The following is a 27,435-nucleotide window of genomic DNA, read 5'->3' as shown; positions in this document are numbered from 1 at the left end:
ATATATGACACAACGATTAAAACTGTTCCCGAAAATGATGTATAGAATTGGGGTAGCAGAAAAATACGACGGGCTAACAAGCAAGCATTGGGCTCCTTAATGCCTCCCTCAAGAGTTGCGAGGCTCACGGGAAAAATGCGGGCGGACGAGCTGGGAAAACAATAATGCTCAGCGAGGAGAAATTCAGGGAAGAACACTTTTATATAAACGCAGGTATAATTTCCCCCGCGATAAAGCAACGCCCGTTGTCCCACCTGCTGCTGCGATTCAGCGAAACGAGATTTTAATGTTGCACGAATGGCAAACGCGCGCTCGCTCGTCTAACTAATATTCTCTTTCTCCTTCTCTCTTTCTCTTTCTCTGTGTGTATGTACTTAGCTGTGTGTGCAGCTATGTAACATAACGTAAACGTGCACGAGAACGGGGACTTCGCGTGTTCAAGGCCGTGGAATAATAGTCACAACCCCCGGATATGTGCACGGCTATTGAAAATCAGATGAAAGGGGAAAAAACGAACGTCCCCGGTATTCGTACACGTCTTAAGGGGCTGCGAAAAAAATTCAAGCCGCACGCGTTTTCACACTCACACTTACGAACATACATACACATATACATATCTGGCTACCCAATACGCGCGCGCGTAATCAAACCTCGTATTGAATGAAAAAAAGATCTATTCCCGATCGCGCTTCAGCCGCGAATATCCCCGATATCGTGAGGATAGAAAAGCGAAAAATATTTTCACATCGCAGGATTCCTATGCAAATGTGTGTCCCGGTTGTACTGCGCGTAAAGGCGCGGATTTAGCAGCACGTTTTTCGCAAATATACGAGTCACCCTTCGTGCGAGCGTGATATCGCTTGCGAGATGTGTTATTTATCCTGCGTATATATTTATTTGAAATCGCATATTTTGTAATATAATATATATGTCTTGAAGAAAAATCTCAGAATCGGAATTTAAAAATAGCTATACTCAGCCAGTGCATCGATGTATTGTGATGACACTCTTTAAATATACTCGTTGAGAATAAATTTACGCTGACCTTATCTACTCTATTATACGATGCATACATAGATGTTATCTTCTTGTGCAAAAAATATATAAATTGCCGAGATTTTTGCCTTCGCTGCTGGTATGTATCTTTGCATATAAATGACATCCTGAAAATCACTTAACGACCATCATACGGTTTTAGCGTTCCCTAACTTTCGTTGCATGAAACAATTCGATACTGTGCGCGCGCAATATATTTTCGTGAATTGCAATCCAGAAAATGCTACACTATATTCAAAATATACATTAATAAAATATACATTAATATTTATTTATTTGAAAATTGAGAATACGCCATAATTCAAGCCATATAATAGAATTTATTCATGAGAAAAATTCATAATATAGTAAAAAAATATTTAAATAAATAATTGTTTAATTATTTACACAATCAATCTTTAATATACAAATATTCTAATAAATAATATATAGTAATAATTAATGCTATATAAAACTGTGCGTAAGTAGCTTAACTTTATCTTTAATATTACACATTTAGCATACTTAGCGTACATTTGAATAAAATTACTTTGCAATGCGATTTATCTTAATAGTAAAATAAAATCTTAATTACGTTATACGAGATAATGTGCTATTACTGCACTTGCCCGCCGTGTGTGCACAATTACGTCGGAAATACTTCAAATTTTAGTAATCTGGAGGCACGTCACGTGCTTGGCTAAGTCCCAAGCAAGTTCTAAATCCGTATGAACGCTTGCTCGAAAACCAACAAACATACGATAGGCCGCGAAGCGCGCTAATGTGACCAGTGCATGAGGGAGGCAAGTGCAACAGAAGCTTTCTAAAACCGGCGCTGACCGCTTGGAACGCGATATGTTGCACATCCGCATAACGATAATACGCAAACGTATAGAGCAATGCAAATTACGAGAATTATATTGCTTATGGTTTCTTGCGTGGCAAATTAGGAATTGAGATCCGTCAAATCCGACAAAAATATACGGGTTTATATATATAAAAGAAGAGATGTTAAAGCATTAAAAAATAATTATTTAATTTACCTAATTTACCTAATTGCATTTCACTTTTTTTGAGAGAGTAATTACAATAAATATAATTTTTGCAAATATAAAAATCTTATTTGAACCTTTGATACTTTAGGATAATTATTTTCAACGTTATAATCGTTATAATTCATTTTTAAATAAAAACTTTTTGAAAGAAAAAAGAGTTAAAATCTTATCAATTATATTAAAATTATGAAAATCGATTGTTACTTTTGTAGAACATATTTGGATGATATATGTATAAATCTAAAACATATCTAATTTAATTATTTAAAAATTGTGGATATTTTGGATATTTTGTTATGTTGTACAATGTAAATATATTTCTATCAAAATTTTTTATTAAACATTTTTTTAAAAATAAAATGTAACAAGATACATCAAAGAGAGATTTTTATAACAGCAACTTGAAATAATTTCAAGATATATACATAGATATATACATGCATTACACAGTTGGTAAAAATTATTATTTAAAACTCAGCAATTCAATCTCGTTAATATAAATTTATTGTTGCAATATTATTTCCATATTTGCGGTCAATATTTTTTATATATATTTTAACAACACTAAAATATGTAGCTTGTAAAAAATGCTTTGCCAGCTTTCAATAATAAACCTTTCTGTTATAGAGGATGTCATGTATCAATTTTTATTTTTATGAAAACATATGTGATACATATTTATTCTATTTTATTTTTTAATGTATTCAACGTAAATTTTATTTTATGAACTTTATATATATATATATATATATATATATATATATATATATATATATATATATACATATATATATATATACATATATATAATTCGTTATAGATATTTTTTCTATTTTTTCTACATTTTTCATATTTTCTATGCATAGAAGTTTTCTGGTATTTTCTGAATGATTATGCTTACACAGTACATCGTTAAAACTAGCAAGCTTAGCGAGTGCAACGGAAATACTCTTATCAGAATACACTCTAATTTTCGAATTTGATAAAAATATAACAATAAAAAATGTCAAAAAATATGATCACGTAATTCATTATTTTGCTCGTTAACAAGTGGACGGTAATGAGGAACGTAAAACATTTGACCAATCTTGAAATATAATTAAAAATTATAAAAGTTAAAATGAAAAACACATGTTCAAACTAGTTAATAATTTCTTAATTCGAATAAAATATAATCATTTTCGAATGATGCGTTAATGTATGAATTAAATTTTTGAATCTAAATAATTAATGCCAAATTAAAGCTTATTTTTTGGAGAAGCATTTCTAGAAAAATGCATACGTAATTAATTAAAAAATGCTTGGAAATTATCATTATATTAATATTAAATTTATTCGATTATGTTTTATATAATTTCAAATATCTATTTATTTATAACTGCAGAAACTCAAGAATCATATTCGCAGAAATCATCATTTTCGTGACTATTATAATATCAATACGTAGTATCTCGTAAATATTACTTCGTTTGTTATGCACAATATAATATAAGTAATATATAATATACTGGTGCTTTTGCTAGAAATGGTTTGTCACAAATTTTGTTCGAGACTTTGTTTCGTGGCAATCAAAAGTTCTGTCAACTTGCGCAAAGTTTTATCGATTTACATTCAAAAGGATATTGTCGGGAGAGATATTAATAACAGTCACGCCGTGAAAGGAAGCCTGTATCTTTATATACTTATTTCTCATCGAAACTTTTACATAAAACTAAGTAGAAATATGAATTCTCTCGGTAACGTCTCTCTATATTTTTTTCACGAACATTTCTTTAATAAGGTACTTAACAGAAATACTGTTCATCCTTTAAAAAGTAGCGGAGCGATCGAAATAACTACGCGAATCAACGAACCGTGAATAAACGGGGTCTAGAAATAGGAATTCCTGTGTACACACAGTGACAGTGTCCTAAACGTATCGAGTAACATTACAGTATCATAGATGCTTGAGGACTACAATCTTATTTTTTCTTTCCGATAGAAATTCGATCATAATTGAAATTGTTCAATTATTGCGATAACTAATGTTTTAAAATAAAGCGTCATAAAAATTATGCTTGTTTGAAAAAATTAGCGAAAAAACAAAATTTTCTTATCTATTTATATTGTCGATTCCAAATATTTAAGTCTAGAAGCATATACAAGCGTGCAAAATAATAAATGCTTAATTACATTTAAAATATAACATTTATGTTTATCAAATTGACCGTGAGAATATTCGAATGAGATAATTATATTTCAGCCAGTGATCTCAAGTTTCGCACTATTCCCTTACATAACAGCAGAAATACGCAAAAACATCATGACTTCGTTTCACGCTTATCAGTCTTGTTAACTTGAAAAGTTTAAATGAAATAAGTTTTTGGATATATATATATATATATATATATATATATATATATAAAATACACACACACACATATAGATATACGATATATATGCTTCACAAAACTTTAATGTCATCTCGCGACGCCGACTCATTTCACAGGAAGCATGTTACTGCAGACGGAAATAATTACTCTCGCCGTAGGTTCACACGATAATAATAATTAGACATATTCGCGCTCGATAGCAACTCGAAGAACACGGCATTTCTCTCTATGTATCGGGTGTCGCCTAAAATAAGGACGCGATCGTAAAGCACGTGCAATTCTTTTCGTTATTCAGCATGAGAATTCGCCGCAAAAAAGGAAACCGTGAAATATGCGAAGAGGGTACGTTCCCGGTTTCGCAAGTCGTGCAATTTCGCAGCAAATACGTTTACCTTCGTTTACAGTGGTGCGGCTTATGGAATTGCGGGATCTTTCGGTTTCCCGTATATAAATTTATATTTAGGGAGATAAACTCTATCGAGACATATCGAACGCTTCCGGTCGATGCAAATTCTGATAAAACAAGCGATAGCTTGCGTTAACTTGCGGATTCAATAAATGGTTTCGCGATACGTGTCTATTCTGGTATCAGAAGATTATATCGACATTTGTACATTTTTGTCTGTACGTGCACTGTATGTTATTATAAAGTACGAGTTTCCGAACTAAAGTGTGCGAACTTTGTATGCATGCATATAAAAATTTACCGAGTTATATTTATAGATTGTGCAGGAAGATACAAATAAAAAACCAAACCTAGTATAACTAATAAATGTTTGCAATTTAGATTACTTTAAATAATATAATAAATAATTATATTTTTATTTTCTTTCTTTAATTTTATTTTTTTTCTTTGGAAATATATATTTACTTAGTTTAATCTGATATAATTTTTTGATATATTAATATCAATTCAATCTGAAAAGAGAAAATATTATTTTTCCATATATGTGAGTAATATAAAATACAATGAATATCGAGCAATAATTTATATTGTAATATATATACGTAGTTTGTATAATTTACGATACTAAAGTTTGGTCTTGTGCAAGTATTGACGTCGTTAAATCGGAATTGTGGACAAATTTATATCGCTGCAATTTTATAGAAGAGGCAGAAACGCTTCTCCATGAAAATGGAAAGCTAATGGTTTGCAAAACATTGCTCCCGAATTTAGGATGATACTGTATGTACGCATATATTCACGCGAAAAGAATTTCTCTTACGAAAGGCCATATCAAATACGGAATTTTCATTGAATTTTCAGTATCATACTCTATCTGTAACATATGCGCCTTCAACAGCACAGTTGGGATTAAATTCCGGACCGTACAAAAAAGTATGACTGAGTCCGTAATATTAGGACATGGTGAGAAACATGGTTGTTGTCTAACAACCAAACAAAGTTAATAACTAGCGAGAAATAATTTAATTTAAGCTCGCGGTTAATAACCGGCGAGAAATAATTTAATTAATTTTAACATGGTTAACTGTTGTCATGGATGTTGCAGGTTGGAAAATCACATAACCCGTAAATCGGATAAGAAAGTTTAAGATTAAAATCTATGACTTGCAGTTTCCTAGAACAGACGATAAAGCATCGAAAGCAATTTTATAGAATATAACAGGTAATACAGATATATCAAATTCAAAACAAATCATTCTACAATTTTTATCGCGGAAAATTGTGTAAAGAGTGCCAATTCATCCATCATACAACTGTATGCAAGCCATAGTTGATAATAAAACTTTCAACGTTCACGAGCTTTTACTGGCGCGTTCTAAAAGACTCTATATATTGTTATAGGACAACTTCAGTCGCACCTGGACATTTATTTTCCGAGAAAATGCAGGACAGACTGAACTCATTTATTTTACCTCACTCGGTTAAATAATTCTCGCGTTACAAGCAACTTTTCGCATTTTAACAACGTGAACTATTCTAGTACAACACCTGGCGTAATGCAAAACAAAGTTGCTTTGAAGAGATAACGGAGAAATTAATTAAACATCAACAATTAATCACTAAAGAGCCATATCATCAACTTGCTCCTAATTTGCGAGTTTATTTAGGCAAATAGTTTCAAGGCCCGTAATGATTAGTCGCGCACGCACGGCCATTAATATGTACAACAAATTAATATATGTCCAAAAATAGTGAGCAAAATGAGAATTCCTAAAAATCGTAATAACATTTGTTTTGACGATGTCTTATCATAGGATTAAAGTTTAATCGATAACAACAAAGTTACAATTTAATAAAAAAAATGACAGGTAATTTATTCACACTATAAAATCAATATTTCGCATATACTGCCTATATATCTATTATTAATTGTCTGGAAGAAAAAACGATTACATCGATTACAGTAAAATGTTAAAGTGTAACATATTAAAATAATTTAATTTTTTTAGAATAAAAGAAGAAAAATAAGATTTTATTCTTTATTATTACAACTTTGAATATTTATTACAGTATAAAATGAAAATTGCAAGACTTGAATAAAAATTATTGATTGACGAGCATGAAAAAACTTGATAGCGTTGAATTTATGACATAATCATATAAAAATAAAATTTAAACAGTATCTAATTACGTGTATACAATAAAATATCGTTTATCACCATCGTTATATCATCAAATTAAACTTAAAAGATCAAAGATATTTCAATGGTGTCATATCATTGAATGAAACATATACCAAATGTTATTCGATTCTATATGTTGTTATATAAGCGGTAAAGATTAAACAGATTATGCATATAAATATATATATCCATAAAATTGTGTGAGATAGAGAAAATATTAAATATACTCACCAACCTTTAATCTCTTTAATCTCTTTAATAATATTAAATTAAAAATCTTAAATCACTGTAAAACACTGTGGTGTGAGTCTGTTTAAAATATAAACATATAGGAGTATTATTAAAATTTAATTAAATTACTTTTTTTAATATCTTTACACATTATAAATTTGCGGAATGTAATAATACACGTATAAATAAATAATTTCTTCGCGCTATGTCGTTTAAATATGCCACTCAAATGTTCAGAGAAAATCAACGCAAAAGCAAGAATATGCGTTGCTACATGTAGAAATTATCACGCCCCATGTTCGAGTTTGACATGATGAATCATAATATTTATCAGCGTCGCATTGATATTATAAATTAGGTGTGTAGATTGCAATACATGCATCGTATATTATTATCACACGCAAATGCATATCGATCGTGTTTTGTGATGATAAAGGCGCTGATTGCAAGCACTGGTATCCTCATCTTTGCATCGAAAGATCACCGCAGACATTCTCGCGTTATCGTATGATAGAGTGTAACGGAATGAACGTCACTGAACTAAATATATTTATAATAAAGCAGGATAAATTAAATGCTTCATTTTTTCCCATAATTTTATGATATATCATAAAATTATATATGACACACACACACACACACACATATATATATATATATATATATTATTACACGTGTATCACATACATTGATCTCTTCATATTAATTAGTGATATTATCATAATATCATATATTTATACGAGTATTAATTTATTAAATATTGAAGTCAATTGCAAACTGTTGATTTGTAATTAGTTATATAATAACTTAACATATTTCTACACATTAATTTTTTTATACTTTAATTTGATTCTATATGTGTTCTCTCCATTTGCAAAAGTAATTGTTTAAATCGCTCTCCGTAAATGATCGATGAGTTAATAAAAGCATAATTGATAAAGCATGTTCACACTTCACTATATCGCGCTTTTGTCATCGCGATACCGAAGATAAATGATTATAAGTGTCCTGACATTTCATGTCATAGGAGAAAGAGAACTTACTGGCAAAAAGAGAAACATTACATATAGCCATAACAGATTATTACGTTACAAATTTTTTTCCGACATATTTAAATAAATAATAAGAATGAATAATAATTATTCTTTCATTTTTATACATTGATTCATATTCTCATTATTGAAATATTATATAGTTTTATTAACCAATTAAAATTTTATATATATACATATAATAATAGCTCAATTATATTTTATATACGAACAGATAATGATCGTATTAATATGAATCGTATCACTTTTGCACCAATCTTCGTTGAAATACAAGAAAAAAATTATTTAATATGTAAAAATGCGAGTGCAATTCTCGCATTTATTCGAATTGAAATAATTACAGACTTTTTTGTCATCATCGTCTCTCATTTACTACTATACAATAATCGCGCGGACAAGAAATTTGCATATATAGACGTAGATAATTTTTTTTATATTTCTCTTTTCTGGCAGCACTTCCTGTCGTTATGAATTAATTTTAAATGCACGAGCGAAGCTAGGCGACGTATAATAATATTTTTCGAAATTCTTCTTGCAATATGCTCTGCGTGAGAAAGTAAAAATACGAACTTGGAAAGTGCGGGATGATCTCCACGCAAAGTAGTAATCCCACTATTACTTTCGAGAAATTGTAGAATATAACTTTCTGTTCTTCACTGCACCATTCCGATGGAATTTGTTTTATCAAGATTCATTATCCTTATCAAGATTTAGTTCAGATATTCAAAGTTATCCTCGAGATTTGCTGGAGTTGCGCTATTTCTGCCGACGATAACCGATTTATTGTTATTTTTTAAAAATACGATGATATTTTACAGATTTTTCTTATCTACCAAGTGAGAAATTGAGAAAAAAGATACTTTATTTTTAATCTTATGATTTTTACAAGAAATATTGAATTAAAAAACCAGGACAAGATAGTTGGATATAACGCTAATCTTATTACGCCACGTCGAAGGTTTATATCGAGGCCGGCTTTTAATCGAGTTATCAAAATATTGTTACACGTCAATGCAGATAATGACATTATTTCTTTTACCGGAATAATGAAGCATTTGTTAAAATATCCTATCCATTCAATTTTTTCGGTGCTATTTTTCAATACGTCTAATTGCATATCTATTGAATTGTACATAATGCACGTAAATCCGAATCTCATATAGATTTTCATGTAGATCAAAGACTAATCGAAAGCAATAGTTTCTTTTAATCAATATACATATATTTTTGCAAAATATTATTCAATATATTGTACGTTTTTTAAGCTAAAAAAAGATAATATTGCTTTCACAAGAAGATATAACATAATTGCTTATGGGACGAAGAAAACTTTAGTAATGCAACAAATAGTTTGCGGAGTTTTTTCGGAATCAATGCGAAGCAGAAACATATGTATATACTATTTTATACGAAAGAAAGAGCTACTTAAATAAAGGTAAAAGACCTGAAAAGGAAATAACAAAATCAATGTAAAAGAAGAAAGATTATCAATAAAAGATTTTACGCGCTATCAAAAGCACGTGTAAAGTACGCTCATCTCCCACGAAATGCGTCCTATTTATTGGTATCACTGCCGCGTGCTCTCACGAAATTGTCTCAGTCCAGAAATTTTGAACCTTTCATCTATATTACCGATGTCGAAAATCGGTATCGAATATCTATACGTGCGCGTTACTCGTATTCAATCGCGGACATACCATAATACCGCGAAAATTTCTGAAAACTGCAACCGCGACCGCAGCGATACGTAATCGATGCATTTTATTTCCTCGACGTCGTATTACATACTATATATATATATATATATATATATATATATAATGTTGTGTGTGTGCCGACGAATATATAAAATTGTATGTCCGCTGTATTATTCTCCCGCGTCCCTTAAAATTTCCACAATACCCGGCAGCGACTTGACGCTCCCTATGCATCGCTGAAAATTTTTGTGTGTCACGTGCCATGCACGCGATCCCATTTTGCTTCTGTCGGGCTGCATTTCTCGGCACCCGGCTGACACGTTAATTTGTAAGCGTGTCAACCGTGGCCCCGTTCGTCTCATGTATGCTGTTAATTGCGAGCTAGCGGCACTGTCAAGTGTGCTGAACAGCCTGCTTAATGATTATATTAATGGATCGCGCACCAGCACTCTCCACATAGCCGGACATATTGCGCGAATTAATCATAGCGTAATACGATCAAACTCGTTTATTACATAATCGATGATCTCACATCAAATGAAGCGCTGTTACTGCTACGCATTGTCTAAAGGGATGAAAAAATCGCCGACTTTTGAGCTACTCTCTCAGATTATATGCTTACGATCCAGAATTAAATTTTCATTATGCTATGAATAAAACACGTGCATTTCTTTCTGAATATCTATATTTGCTCTTTTGCCACCCACACGATAGGTATACTTAATGCATTAACCATAAACTCGTGCGTAAATTTTTTATTTTTCAATATCGGCTGATTAATTTAACAATAGATGTATTTTTTTTAAGAATATTTCCATATTACTGCGTGCACGCAAACTAGAGCCTTAGAAAAATTTTATTATCAGTAATTGTACACGAGAGAGGAAGGATAAAATTAAAAGTCAGAGGCTGCAAATCAGATATTGATTTTATTCAGTAAGTCAAGACACAATAAGGAAATATTTTGTGAAGCTTCTTTGAATAGACTCAGCCAAGAAACTTCATCGCATAGTCACCTTACAGACACTTTCTTGTCTCATTAATTTTGATTTACTTGTGAAAGCAGAGATTAATTAACGATAACAATTTGAAAAGTATATGTATGAAGATTAGGAAACTATTACAACAAATATAATGAATCCTTTATCATATCAATTTTTGACGAAGTTTTATCGTAGAAAATAAAGCATATAATAAATAAAACGCATATAAAATAATATAAAGCATATAGAATAATAAAAATAAAAAACATAATATACGAAATAAATTTTAAAAAATTAGATAACGTAAATAAATTTAAATAAAAAATTTTGGAAATATATCATTTTTAAAAAAATATGATAGAGTTTATCAAAATCTATTTAACTTAATGTTGTACAGCAAATTATGCGCAATATTTGCTTTATATATAAACTGTTCTTATTTTTAATAAATCATGTTAATTAAGTATCTCGCAAAAACATTATAATTAATAATGATTGTAGATTATTTGATAAAACAGTCATGAATGTGTCAATTTATTTAATGCAATTATTATTAGCTAGTAAATAACTTTTGTCACAATCTTACAGTCATGAATGTGTCAATTTATTTAATGCAATTATTATTAGCTAGTAAATAACTTTTGTCACAATCTTTTTGCTCATCTTGTTCTTTTTTTCTCTAATTCTACCGACTTTTGAGATATAAATAGGCATTTTAGATATAGTTCATTTAAATTTTTTTATTTATATGATTATAAAATCCTTATGCCTTTAATATCAAATTCATTTCACAACATTTTATAGTGAAACTTAATCTCTTTAACTTCTTTGCTTGATTTTTTTATTCACGCTACACAATTTCTTTTTATTTTTTATAAATTTATAAATTTTATACATCATGCTTATGTGTATTTGTTTTCAATATAAACAGCGATTATCCTTCACAGGATAAAATTAAATTTCTTTATTTATTCATCTCCTCTCTCTCTCTCTCTCTCTTTCTTACTTTCTCTCTTTCCATTTAATTAGCGCCATTTCCCGACATTCTAAAATCAACAGCTAAAAGCCGTAATTCTACAGGATGGTCTAATTAACGGTCTGCATATGGGGCAGTGAATTTGGTGAGACAATATGAAATGTTCCTAATGTGATCCTTTGATGATAAAGGAGACACTGCAGACACACAATATGTAGGTACACGTTTTCGATGTATACATATGATGTACAGTTATATGATTGCTAACAATGGCATCGTTGCTTTCGGGAGATTAGTACATTGATCAATACTTCTCTCCACATTCATTACATCAATATGACATTTTGCAAAGCGACATAGCGTTTGGCAATAGATAGATGCGCTATAACAAATGAAGTATATTAAACACCGATGTGTAACTCTTTGAAATTAGATAATCCTTATTTCGAAATTTCGATTTTGAAAAGTTTGAAAAAAGTTTTGTTAATTTTTTGTTCATTTTCTCACTTTATTTTTGTTTTATTCATAAAATTATATTGTGTAAAATATGTACAATATATGTAAAATATAATAAATTAACAAAATTAAAATGTAAGAGTTTAAAAACTTGATATTGTGAAAATCATATCAATATTAGTATTTTTCAAGAAACATATATACATAAATACGGGACTGAGAAAATTACTTTATAAAAATAACTTATTTTCGATCGTAAACAATAATTTATTATCATTATTGTTATTTAAAAAGTGAATCATAATTTCCATTACTTTTTTTAATACTATTACTAAAAAATTTATAAAAATTGTTTATTACCTTTTAAAAGAATTTAATGTTCTTTATGTTGAGTTCTTTATATTGAGCTCATGATAAAAATAATCGTTAAATTTGTTATTGCAAAAATGTCAGAATTACTTTTTTCGTTACAAACAAATTTTGTAAACTTTTTATCATTACCATCATAGTTACTTCTTTCTGTAACAATAATAATAATGATGTTACAAATAACGCGTTACTTTCTAATTCCTGTATATATATGACACAAGAAAGAAATTTTTGATACAATTTTTCCGCTAAGATTCATATTAGAACAATTTATTTTATATACATGTTACTGAGTAAGCAACTACCGCAAAGTTAAACGGGTAACCGAGTTTCCAATAGTGACCGATATGAGGTCACAACTTATGCTAGTTTAGATCCAGTCGAACTTTGTTATGCAAAGTTTGCCTATGCTCGATGCAGGAAGATTGCGAAACGACAAGGAATCCCATTAAAACCCTAGAGAAAGTCCCTAAATTGCGATTATATCAATTTATAAGTACAATAATGCGCTGTGCATCAAATTGCGATTTGCTAATCTTGATACGGAATTTTGATCTTCATCGATTCGATCGCATTACGAGAACATACTACAATGTATACAAGAAGATTAATCCAATGTTAATAATCCGATGCTACGAACATGTAGGAAGTAGTACAAACACAAATTTCAAAATACAAATTTGAAATCGATTATTCCATTAGCAAATGCTTGATCGAGAATTTTGTTTTATTATCTTATTTATTCTTTATTCCTTTTCGTAAATTTTTCATATATTTTTATAATAGTAATCAAATACCGATGCATATCACACAAACATTCCCAATTTAATTCTCACTTGTATATAACAACTTATATATACATATTCCGGAAATCAACGCGCGTAAGCAGTTAAATGTATCGATCTCAATGGAATTACACATTAATAGCCTGCACTCTAATAGGATAATGTGCAAACTATATTTTATTTTTCTATATATATATATATATATATATATATATATATATATATATATACATATATATATATATATATATATAGAAAAATAAAATATAGTTTGCACATTATCCTATTAGAGTGCAGGCTATTAATGTGTAATTCCATTTGAGGTCGATACATTTAACTGCTTACGCACGCTGACTTCCGGGAAATAGAGATAGGGATGTTGAAACACTGAGAAAATGATGAATTTTGAATAGCGAATCTATCATGTAATGAAAGACCAGGTTCCCAGCAACGGTTGCAACGGTTTGCTAAACGGTTTGCTAACCCGCTCAAGAGAAGCACTGGGGATCACTAGTTAACCATTTTGATTTGGACGAATTTTCGACATTGTATATGCATAGTAGATGAAAGTACTCGCTTTTGGATTTATAATTCCATTCAGAAAAATACTAACTATTATGACTATATGTTTTAAAAAATGTTAAAAATCTTCTAATCTTTTATCTTATTTGTGTAATTATAAAAATTTACTAAATTAATAAAAATTAAAATATTAATAAAAATTACACAAATTATTATAAAAGTTTCTTTTCAAAAAACTTAGAACAAATCCTAATATCTGACTGAGAATCTGATCAAATATTGAAATTTTTTTTAACAGGTCGCTGTATGTATGTGTGTGTGTGTACAGTAAAAATTGACCTGATTCACTTAAATTAATGATCTGTGAAAATATTTTCATCATCAACATTACAATCTCAATTACGACTCAATTTGAAATAGCGTTAAAATAGATATTTTCTATTATAAATGAATTTTGAAGAGAATGTAACACCTCGAATTAAATTGTTTCTCGCTATAATATCGATTTTGCGGAATGCACTCGTTATTTTTACACTATATAACATGCGTGTCAGATATCGCAGCTTATATATCGAAAATTTGTCGGTTAAATTTCCAATGATTTATTCCTCATGACTATTATTCTCTGTCAAAATAGAAAACATCAATTTTAACAACTAAATATGAGGCGTGAATTTCATATTCATTATAGATTCATGACAAAATCGAGCACAGGAAGTATATTTATCACACGTATTTAATCACAATATCGGTGATTTCGGTTGTTTTTGAATGTAATTTAATACTTTGATTAATAATTATCATTCAATTTAAGTATCAAAATATAAACATTTCACAAATCTTAATGATACAATATGCGATTTATGAGAAATAAGTACAAAAGAGAGACATTTTTTTCTGTACATGTCTTACATTGTACAAAGGATAAGTATCCGTGTCATGTAAAAAAAGTGCGATTTTAGAATTGAAAATAAATAACTCAACTCATTTACGTAAATTCTCGAGACTTGTAGATTTTTGCATAATATCATCAAATAACACTATTGTATTATACTTTGTTTATGAATTCTCTTTCATAATACACAACTGTAATCTCATCTTCGTTCAAAGTCTGCTTCACACTTATTTCTCTATGTGTGTGTTTCACATACTTATTTATTATTATATATTACAATCCGTTCGAGATATATCTTTTGATAATCTTAATGATCTTTTCTTATTATAAGTATGTCTCTATTGTACTCTTTTAAATAATTTAAAATTTAAAACATGTAACTTTTCTTCTACAATAAATCGAATATATATTAATGTATGAATTTTACCTTGAATGATTAATAGCCGATAGAGCATTATTTTTGACCAATAAATCAGTGAGCCCATTAATTTTAAATCTTCCATTATTCATATACATGTACATAAATTGTTCATAAAGAGCTTCAATTGTTTTAATAATCACTTTTTCCTCAATAATTAAATTTTTGTAGCGCGTAAGAGAAGAGAATCTAAAATTTATGCATACATAAAATTATAAATATTAATTATTAAAAGGAAATATTAAATATTAATTATTAAAAGCCTTATAATCTTATATAAAATTTATACTCAAATAAAAGTATTTATATCCAAATAAAAGTACAAATTATATTTCTGAAAGCGGTAATAGTTTTGAACGAAAGAGCGCGTATAAATATTTCTCTTTCAATATTACTGTATAATATACGATACTGTAATATATGATTTTGATCATTTTTCTTTACTCTGTGGCAATATTATCTGAACGGGAATACATAAACACAACACAGTTGAATCTGAAACACAATCTCGACGTAAATCGCGCTATCGTGCGACGCTTTAATGAAATTCGGGAGTGCCCCTCTCTCCAATGTCATTTATTCTGCGATGCAGGACAGAGAATTCAAGATATATCGAGACTTTAAATATTTATCATTTACTGCATTTAATTACAATTTATTATTATAATTAAATTTACTTTTATTTTTCAATTTTATTTATTTGTAAATAAATTAAAATGTATATAAAGCAAACTGTGACACAAATTTATTTATAAATTTACCTATAAAGTTAAAAAATAATTAAAATTATATCACCAAACTGCGATGTTAAAAACATCTTTCAAATGTTTATTCCATATTATAATCCTTAGCGACGACTTATCTTAACAGAAAGCAGAAAATAAGATGTTCGCAACGCTAGAAATGCAAAGACAAATTGAAGAATAACGACTGGTAACGAATCTTAAGTTCCAGCTACCCGGCGTATTTCTGCGCTACTTCACCCTTTCGAGTTTTTACTTTCGTAAAGACGTCTTAATAACAATGGGCGTTCATCCATGAATGCACCCTTATTTACGGTAATTTGGAGCTCAGGCAATAACGACGCATCGCTCCAATAATGAGAAATCCTGGATGCTTATCTTCCGTCTAAGCCGAATATTTATCTCTCGGCCAACTATACGGTACGTTCCGTCACAATATCAGAAATCTAAATATTTGACGGCAGTTCATTGATATATTCAATCGCGAATGCATGAATACGAGGATGTAACCCTTCATCGTCTGATCTTACCACCTCGTAGCTATAGAAGCTATCAGCCGACGCACAGTTGAATTCTCAATCAGTTGAAACTCAAGACACGAACTCAATTCTGAATCTGCGAGTATTCCACCCACTTAAGAACAACGGCTACTCAATCGCGCCGACCTTACCGAACTCTGTACGGAGTGTCTTAAAAGTTTCGCCATCATTTTCATTACGTATTTTTCGGCGAAGCTGGAGATTCAATTTTCTACATTTTTTTTTAAAGAAAATATATCAAAGTTTTCGAATTGTAAAGAGAAAATAAAAGATTCTATAACACACACACATGTTAAAGTATAGACTATGAGAAAATACACATATATGGATATATCTGCCATGACACAGATTACGCAACAATTTTGCACACAAAAATTAGATTAAATTAAAATAAAAAAATTAAATTTTAAAAATTATACAAAGCGCTAATTTATTTTTATAGTTCTAAAATGGTTTCTATTAAGAAAAATTAGTTCAAAATATCTCAAAAAGTACAAATAAAACGTGGCGAAAATTCTAGAACACCATATATGTGCGCCGACTAAAGTGGAGGCTTATCGCAGTTCGAATTAGGTTCGCGTAGAGTAGAGAAGAAGTTGTTACATCATTAAGTTAGTTCGTTGGTTGCTACAATACTGTATTTTCTTTTTCATTTTTTATACGTAGACAGATAATAGTTGATGATAGAAAAAAGTAGTCGATATTGATTTTTAATTTTGCTTTTTCGAAAGAATGATCTGTAACGGATTTTATAAGGGATGAAGCGTATCAAAAGTTAACAACGTGAATATATTTTCTCAGAAATAGAAAGATTCTTTATTTTTTATAAAAACATCTTTATTTTTGATAAAAAAAGATGCGAGATGCACGAAATATGCAGGAATATTAATTTAATAGAGCATTTAAGTGAGAAACGAAAGTGTTAATACCAAATTTTTCAATTTAGTATGCTTAATGCTTATTTAAATTAAATGTTTAATTACTAGTCTCCCTTATTTGTTTAATCAAAGAAAGCTTTTGCTGCTATATAGATATTTTTCAATGTCTATATAGCAGTAAAAGAATAAATTAACCGAAATTTTGAAGCATTCAATCCGAGAAAAAAGTAAAGAAAAACTCTTGTTAATGAATCTTTGCATCTGACATCTACAGTGATATGTAACATTTCATTTGGATTTCATCGCGATCGATTCAGTACAGTATTCGGTCACAATTTAGAACATGCGAATGTACGTGCACGTGAAACTGCATCATGGCGGATGAATAAATCACGCGCGCAGGACCGGTCATATCTGGGCAATATTTAAATATCACGAATCAGTTTACACGCGTTTTTCCTTCTCGCAAACAACTAATTTTTAAAAAGCTTAAAAGGCGCATTTAAAATTTAAAATTTTGCGATATTTAAAGCTAGAATTTTCTTGCTATATATCATATCTTCAGTTATAACGGATTTTATAAAATAAAGCAAGATAATAAAAAGTGCTAAGTGTTTAAGTCAAAAATAAATTTGCTTTTTCTCGAAATAAAATTTTATATATTTTTACTTCTTCTCAACTTTCCTCTCGACATTTACATCCATCTTACATTTACCAACAAGTTATATAACAAAAAGAATTTGTCCTACATCAAACTAGCTCCACAATAGGATAACGAGTATAACGTTTAACTTTTCACTTGAATTACTTGAAACCAAATGTCGTACTTGGGTGCTTGTTCAGGAAATTCAGCCGTAACGAGCAAACGTTTGTCCTTGACAAAAAACAAAGTTTCCAGAAATTAAAAAGTTTCATCCGTGAGAAAGTGGAAACTTTAGACTCAGTGATAGCTAAAGATACATGTACATACATTTTCTGTGGCTTAACTCTGTGTTCGTCATTTATTTGCCAGATAAACACAGGCGTTTATCCCGACGCAAGTAAATTCTCTAATCGAGACCGCGTTGGATTAAAATGCCCCCCGCGGAGCATATAACTTCAACCGATCGCACGAATGCGATAAATCGATCGCAAATTTTTTACACGTTTCCTCCCGCAGTTTTTTTCCTCGCGTGAATTCGCGCCGTATATAAGTCGACTGATGAATGGTTCCCCGTAAAAACAAAACGGGAACGATAACCCGTTTATACGTCGCGTCGACTTTCCACGTACGTGCGCCCATACATATACATACATGCCCTATAGACACATTTTGCATTCGATCGAATTTTATTACGCTTTTAACGAACGAAAGAGACTTGTATGTAATTCACGTATTCCTTGGATGTTATTTTATGATGCGCCAAAAAATAAAATTGTTTGCACTCTTACGAAAATTTAATTTAAACCAATAAAGCTTTACACAAATATCTGTCACATCTGATATATAAAAATTATAACGTTCAATAAATTCAATTATTTATTAATCAATTAAACGGTTTTTTTATATCTTTAATCGTAGATCATTTCGCGACCCAATTGATTTTTTATTAAGAGAAGTAGTATTTTATTTCCCTGAAATAACTTATATTGTCACAAAGTTTCCTGTAATGGGTTTCCATAAAAGCCTCTCTCTCTCTCTTTCTCTTTATCTATCTATCTCTATCAACAGTACTTTTTTCTAATTCTTTATTAAACTTTTCAAATAATAAACTTTGAAATGTTTTAATAATGAACAGAGAAAAGGTATTATTGCTTTTCTATTCCGACATCACATCTATATTTCTATTTCTATATGCTTTTTTCGATGTAAATAAATAAAGTGATTAAATTTATTACAGACACGAATAATAAATAAAAAGTGATAGCAAAAATGGTTTATCGGTAAGAGCAGAGTTTAAAATATAATTCAATCTTTTTAAAATACAAAATTGCATTGAGACATGAAATGTACGTATTCTTCTAAAACTTAAATGTAATGACAATTAAGAGCAGTTTGATGCAAAAATAGTTTTCTTCAATATAAGCGACGGATCAATACACGTTTTTTATCATTTCAGGATTTGATTTAGAGCCTTTTAGTCCGCCAATTCGCGTTGTTAGTTAGATTCGAACGTTTTTCTCCCAATTTTTCAAAAATATGTATATGTGTGTATATATATATATATATATGTGTGTGTGTGTGTGTGTGTGTGTGTGTGTGTGTGTGTGTATGGCTCTTTCTCTCTCACCGGACAAAACTCAATTTTCGAATAATATGGCTCATACAAATAGACATGAGCGATCAGTACCAACATTTCTGCTCGCCTACTTCATTTATTTTATACATTTATTTTATACATCCATTTATTTTACATAGAGAAATGCATGAGAAATGATGTGACACGTAAAAGCAAAATCCTATATTCCGTCGAGCCAGTTAACGGAAACATGTTTCGTTAGAAGTACAAGCTTAACGCCGAAAATAGAGTTAGTTTCACCGACATATTGGTCGTTATGTGCACGAACGTGACGAAAAGTCCTTTCCAGCTTTGTGCTCGATCCGTCTCTCTCGCGAAGTATCTCTATCTGGAAGGGCCGCGAAATCAGCATTCTTGAATATCAATCTGACGAACCGGAAATGTAATATCCGTTACGTATCTCGTGAATGTCAGCAAATACTCGCATGGAGTTACGACAATGGCTCGCGTATGTTTTCTGTGCGACAAAGAGACTCGCATAAAGGATAATTCGTATTTTCGTATGGAAAATCGACGTGATAAAATAATGGCACATCGTAGAATTTATATTTTTAATTTAAATCGATAAATTTATCCGTCTACAAAAAAAAATTTTACTCCATAAAAGAGCAATTTTTGAACAAGCATGCAATGTATAAAATAATGCATTGCAATAAAATAATCAATAATAAAATTTTTATCTGTGTTCTATTGTTTACTGAAAAGGAGAATTCTAAAAATTGTGTGTAATTTTATCTATATTTGTTCCTCTCATGAATTTAAATGCCAAATATTAAACTTATGCCCGGAATTTATCTCACTATGCAAAAAGCAAGAGCTGCTCTTTTTGCCACGTTAAGAATGCTAGAAGGATACTAGCTGCTTCGAATACTTTTCATGCTGGATCTTCATGTTAGTAAGATATATGAAGTTACGAGAAATTGCAAGAAATTCGGGAAAAGTCAAAACGCAGCTACGATATAATAACATTAAATATACAGCATTAAATTATGAACAGAACATATATAAATAAACAATTAGATAAATAAATATATATATATAATAAATTGTAATAGATAATGATAATTACATTTAATGTTACAACAAGAAATTACACTATAAAATTATATACCGTATATTATATATATATATATATATATATATATATATATATATATATGTATACAGGATGTGATCATTAGAAAGTTGTTGAATCTATTTGGTTATTAATTGAAAACAAATGAATAGAATTTAAGTAATCAAACTTTTGGATAGAAGAAAATTCATATACATATATATTACAGCATAAAACTACATATATGTGGTATATCAATAAAATAATGAGATTCAATTTTGATTTAAAAATCTGATAATACTGTAAAAACTAGATTGCATCAAGTTGAAAAATACTTCCTTATGCTCCATAATGCAAGTTTCGATGATGATTCTTTATCTCATGCTCATATCTTTCGTTAGTACAAGATATTTTCCGAAGATTGAAATGCATCATGACAATGCGCCTATACATTTAACGTTTTTAGTTCGTGAATTTCTCGAATAAAAGTTCATTTTAGTGTTGCCGCAGTCCCTTTATTCACCTGCGATTTCTTGTTCCCAAAGATAAAAACGAGGGTCAAAGACAATGATTTTGAAACGTGAAATATCACAGAATTTATGTTCCTGTTATGAAGAGGAGAACTCATTGGCGCAAATGTCTGAGGGAGATTACTTTGAAGGGGATTGTGTTATTTTTTAATGATATAATAAATTTAATATTATTTTAATATTATTTTTTAATACTATTTAATACTATTTTTTAAAATATCATTATTTTATTAGCATATCATACCTATATATCTAGATTTATATTTATATTATTATATAGTTATATATTTATATTTATATTTATATTATTGTAAACTATTTTTCTAATATTATATATAATTACCATTTTTTTTGTTATATATATATATTACTTTCTTGATATATGTATTGATGTTTTGATATATGTATTCCGATAATTGACAAATATCTCATAACACGAATGATAAAAATGTTTTCCAATACATACCGATAGATTTACTTATGCGCTAAAAATAAAAAGTATCACAAAATCATTCAGAATGATACATTGAACATGCGATTCGAAATTTTATTTATCCAGTTGTTGAGGTTTTATTTCAAGACTTAAAATATGATTATTAAAAAAAAACATTACATGACATTTTCCTATTTCTTAAAAGATGTATAAACAGAGTTCCTTTATAATAAAAGGATAAGCGTATTTAATTTAATAGAATTTTTTTCTTGACTTTCTCAATATTTCTGATATACTATAAATTGTATTACGAATATCTACGTGTGTTATTGATTTATAAAATATTTAAATATTTACCTTCTATTTATATTTAATAGTCATTTTTATTTGATTTGCGACAGTCCAATTGCGCAAACGTAACGTTGTTGATTTACACATATTGTTTTATTAGCATTATTGTATTTTACTATCAAGATATCGATTATATTAACATTAATAAATAATAGTCTAAAAATAAATTTGTATAACAGGCAGTCATGCGAGTTTTTTTTGTCCTTTCATATTACACTTTTAATGATGCTCGAATTTTCTTTCCTAAGTCTGTGCAAAGTATAAACGATAAAAAGATGCTTTTAATGCTTTTTTAACGTTTGCTTCGCGTACTTATTACTTGTCACATGTTTTAACTTTTTTTTTTAGTCGACCTTATTTTAATTAACTTTTTCGTCAATCTTTTAGTTGGCAAAACTTCATAAATAATTTCATAGTATCTAACTGTATTTCAGATTTCATGAACTTGTGCATCTTTAAACATGGATATTAATCGCACGTTTATAATATTGGTAAATGTTCGGAATATGCTATTTTATTAACAGGAGGAATTTTCTGGGCTTTAGGAACTTTAGTATGGGCAAATATTCTCTCTCTTTGCTGGGAATAAATTATCTATTTCCGTAAACAAACACATCTCCCATTGAAACATCGTTCGCCTCTTCCCATCACTTCCGAGAGTGGTTCGGAACCATTCTGACTTCTATGTACCGTGATGGGAATGTCGCATGACCTCGTTCGCCATATCCAATTGTATTTCACAAAGCTTCGGAAACAACTTTGACAAAAGTGAACTCTGGTCATCTAATTTCCTCTTTATTTAATTTTCCGCATCTTTTCACTTAACTTCTCAAAAGAGTTTCCTAACTGATCGCAAATCGTAAATTCGTTAATCGCAGTTTTGAGACAATAACAAGTCACAATGTGTCCGGAAACTTTAAAATCTCTTGATCGACCAGAATTATCAAAATTATAATAATAATATCTCGTGAACTTCAAAGCTTCTAAATATATTCCGAAATTATTTTTACTCCATATATTCTCACATACAATATATATATTATATAAATCTATTTTTATTTGCATTGCAAGAGCACATAATGAAGTTACTTTAATTTAATGTAAAAATCTAATGACGTAAAGTTGATAAAGGATATTTATTAATATATCCGGGAGAGACCCAAAATAATAATCCTCAAGTCCAATACAAACTATATAATTTTATTGATCGGTAACGTTATTTTAATATTTTCCATAAGTTTAGTCTTAGTTGACTTGTTAACACAATATATATATGCCATCAAGATATAAGGATATAGTCAATAGAATAAATAGGATAGGTCAAGACATAAGGATATAGTTATCGACAACGTTATGTGGCTGGTATATGAGACAAGAGAAGGGAGTTAAATCGGGACGACAATCTCGAATTGTCTTCATCAAGCAATCGACCGATTTGAATCGCTTGTCAGAATAGAACGTGTTCCCATGATATTGTTGATGGTGTAGCTGAATATATCCCTATACTCTGATGAGACATATATATCATGTTGAGACGAATTGACTACGATAACTTAGTCCGATTTCGTATAAGGTTTGACCACCTATTTCCTAGATTGTCTGGATTGTTAGCATTAACAATGTATATCTTTCTTTCTCGTTTTATCTATCGCTATAATATTACTTGTGCTAAGAATTATGCCTAATAATGTTTTAATGGCATTAATATCATCCATCAATATCAAAAATACGAGCAAACGATAACCAATAAAAAATGAAAGAAAATATCGAAGAAATAAATCTTATAAGTTTTAAAAAACTGTTATAAAAACTGTTTGAATATTTTCCCTTCGAATACACCTTATAGATATTGAGCTCTCCCATCAACATGTACCCAATGAAAAAATTAAGTTATAAAATTTTATATAATTTATAATTAAAAGAAGTTATATTTATATTGCATTTTTTTCTCTTGACGCAAAAGAGATGATGATAGTTGCAATGTAAGTAAACTTCTAACTAAAACTTCTAAAAAAATAAGCATCTAACCAATTCGCCTTACCGCTATACAAAATAGTTTCTTAATTATAAAATAAGTTATAAAATAATTTATATATTATATAATTATATATTGTATATAATTTTCGAATATTTCGTTTAACATTCAGTTTAACATTCAGTATCATTTTGTATCAGAAATTAATTATTAATCAAATTATTAATAATTATATGTTAAATAATAATTATATTTCATTCAGTGTATTAATCATTCAATTAATAATTAATTTCTGCTGATTGTTAATCAAATTGTTAACCGCGATGCGAGATATTTTCGAATATAAGAAATATACAAAGTGTATAAAGAAAATAATTATAAATAAACCGTAATAGGAAAATAATTCTTATATTATCTTTCGTTTTTATTTCAAACAAATAAATTGCACGAAATATTTGTTTTGATAAATAGCTATGGTTTGAATCTTGTTTACGAATCTTTAAGTTGAGAATCGTAGAGTTAATTAATTATACACAGGCTGATAATCGCTAATTGTTCGTAGAGAATAATTTTGTATGCATTGGAAAGAATGACACACAGAAACATTCAAATTTCATATCTCATATGAATGACAGTAAATATGATCTCAAGCGACGCGTACCACAGTCGATTTATTAAAAATCTAAAACGTCACTCTCTTTGATAAATATTTAACATTTTATAAAAATATTTGATTTACAATTTTATATATTTATTTATATACATATAATATTCTTTGCATTTGAAAGAGATCATTAAACGGATTAACATACACAATAACATACACATTGTTATACCGCGATTTTCCATTAGCAAAATTATTCAATTAAAAAATTCATATATTTTATTATACACATTTATCAATTATTTTCTGCTATTTAAATTAATAAATATAGCAATTCGTGTGCATTTTCAAGTCTGAGATGATAATGATAAATTACATGTCAGCAAGAAAAATTTAAAGATATATATTCGAGTTAACAAACATTGTTAAAAGAATAACTATAAAAATAGTATAGATATAATATAGATATAATTTTTATTCCTTTATTTAGCGTAAAGAAATGACAAGAATGTGTAACGGCTGATTTGTTGTCATTCTAAAACATTCAAGTGCTCCGCCAAATTTATTAAAACTTGTTAACAATTTTTTTTTACTTCTCTTTTTGAAAAAATATTAAATATTTTTATATTTAATTATTCTAATTAATTAAATAATTTTAAAAATAAATATTTTTTTAAATATTTATTTATATTTAATGTGTAAGTACACACTGAGAAAAAATCTGATTGCATTAATTAGAAATCTGGTAGATTTAAGTATGTCTGTTGGAAAATGGACAAATCAGAATTTCTTTAGGAATTACCAGAGTTTGAGTATGATTAATTTATTGCTATTGAACTTACCAAATTTTCTTGGTAATAATATTAAATTTACAAAAAATGGCATTATTGTGTCCATGTTTAGTAAATATAATAAGAAGTTTTATAGATCCAACTAGAAAATACTAACCAAATCCTTATGGTAAAGTCTATTAAACATTCTAGTTATCAAAAATTGAGTCTTATTGTGATAACTAGAAATTATGCTCGATTTAACCAAAATGCCTTCTATTAGATACGTCTTGTTCGTAGAATTAAATGATTTTTCTCAGTGCAATAACTACGAAATAATTTATATACAATATTCTTTTGTTTTTTACGTAATATAAAATATTCAAAAGTTAATTTCACATAATTTTACTTTTCGTCTAAAATTAAATTAAATTAAATTAAGTGCAGAGATAAATACAGACTTAGAAAGTTTAAAATAATAAAACTGTGCATAATACGAAAAATATGAGTAATTATTGACTTTTTATATGATTGTAATTATTGATATATATTTTATTAAATAAATTTAGAAACATTATTATATAAAGTTAGAACATGCGATATAAGTATGTATATAAATATCTTCATGTCTCGATTATCATCGTTCATACACGTAAGTAGAACTGCAAATATATATTAATATTGTTATATTATATAAAAGTTAAATATTATGCTGTAACTATGCATTTACAATATTTATAGTTTGAATATGCAAACAATATTATGTAAAGTAATTCAAATGTTTTTGAAGTTAATCATAATGATAAAATTACTTAGTAATTTAATATATCTTTTAAATTTAAGTTTTTTTATTTATTATAGTATGAGTGTACTGTATGTATAATAATATATGCATTATATACAATATGTATCAGAATTGAAATTTAAAAAATGCGATTTTTAAGATACAAATTATTCTATACTTTAATATTGCTAATACATGTTATATATTAAAATGCTATAAATATAAATATTGCAACATAGAGATATTAAAATCGATATTTTAAAAATATTAAACTAGTAAATAACTTAACCTTTAGTTAGTATCAAAACTCGGTCATTCGAATTAAAAATAATTATAATATTGATTATATACATAAATATCGCAAAATGCATATATAACTACAGCATAGAAAAAAATACGCTGAAGGAGTAATCATCTGTGCAAAATGTTCATTATAGATAATTATGTACCGCATAATCGTCGATCTCTAAACTTGTCATATGCAAATAAATATCCGCTAATTGTGAACCGATGAAATTATTGATGAAATTATAGTGCGTTATGTTCGATTAAACATAATTATTGAAATATGTGCAGACAGGGTATAATAACGGCTTTTATAATTAAATTCGATAAGTATATATAAACATATGTGTGTATTGATGTATTGAAAAAATTTTCATTTTATAATATATATATATATATAATTTTATAATAAGAATTTTTTAACAAAGATAATATAATCCAATAATGACAATAAAAAAATTTATTTATAATTTCTTACAAAATAGAAAAAAACTTTTCTCTCAGTTATAAAAATCGCTGTAGATACTTTCTAACATGTTATATTCATTATAACGTTCTATTCATGTGTTACATTCACTATAACGTTTTATTCTTTCATGCTTGAGTCACGCTCTCACAGAGATTATTTCTTTTTTTTTATCAATTTGTTAGGAGCAATGTAACACCCGTTAAAAAAAAACTCTCCTTCCGTAATAGCGTGGACGAATACGCTGCATATATATATGTACATTTTAGCGGAAACGTATGTTTTTCTACTGTTTCTATTTTTTTTTAC

The 27,435-nt window shown here is 28.7% G+C and overlaps 2 protein-coding genes across 12 annotated transcripts in view; one reads left to right on the top strand and one right to left on the bottom strand.

Moving 5' to 3' along the window:
- Nucleotides 1-27,435, top strand: part of Nrm (neuromusculin) — a 176,515-nt gene that overhangs the window by 1,871 nt on the left and 147,209 nt on the right. The gene's annotated exons all lie outside the window — the stretch shown is intronic.
- The window catches only part of LOC145977468 (neuropeptide CCHamide-2 receptor), a 158,498-nt gene that overhangs the window by 100,089 nt on the left and 30,974 nt on the right, over nucleotides 1-27,435 (bottom strand). The window lies entirely within an intron of this gene.

This window comes from Camponotus vicinus, unplaced genomic scaffold (genome assembly GCF_025532165.1).
Source record: "Camponotus vicinus isolate PSW18456_S1 unplaced genomic scaffold, iyCamVici1.0 SCAF_9, whole genome shotgun sequence".
NCBI lineage: Eukaryota > Metazoa > Arthropoda > Insecta > Hymenoptera > Formicidae > Camponotus > Camponotus vicinus.
This window is presented reverse-complemented; position numbering and strand designations above follow the sequence as displayed.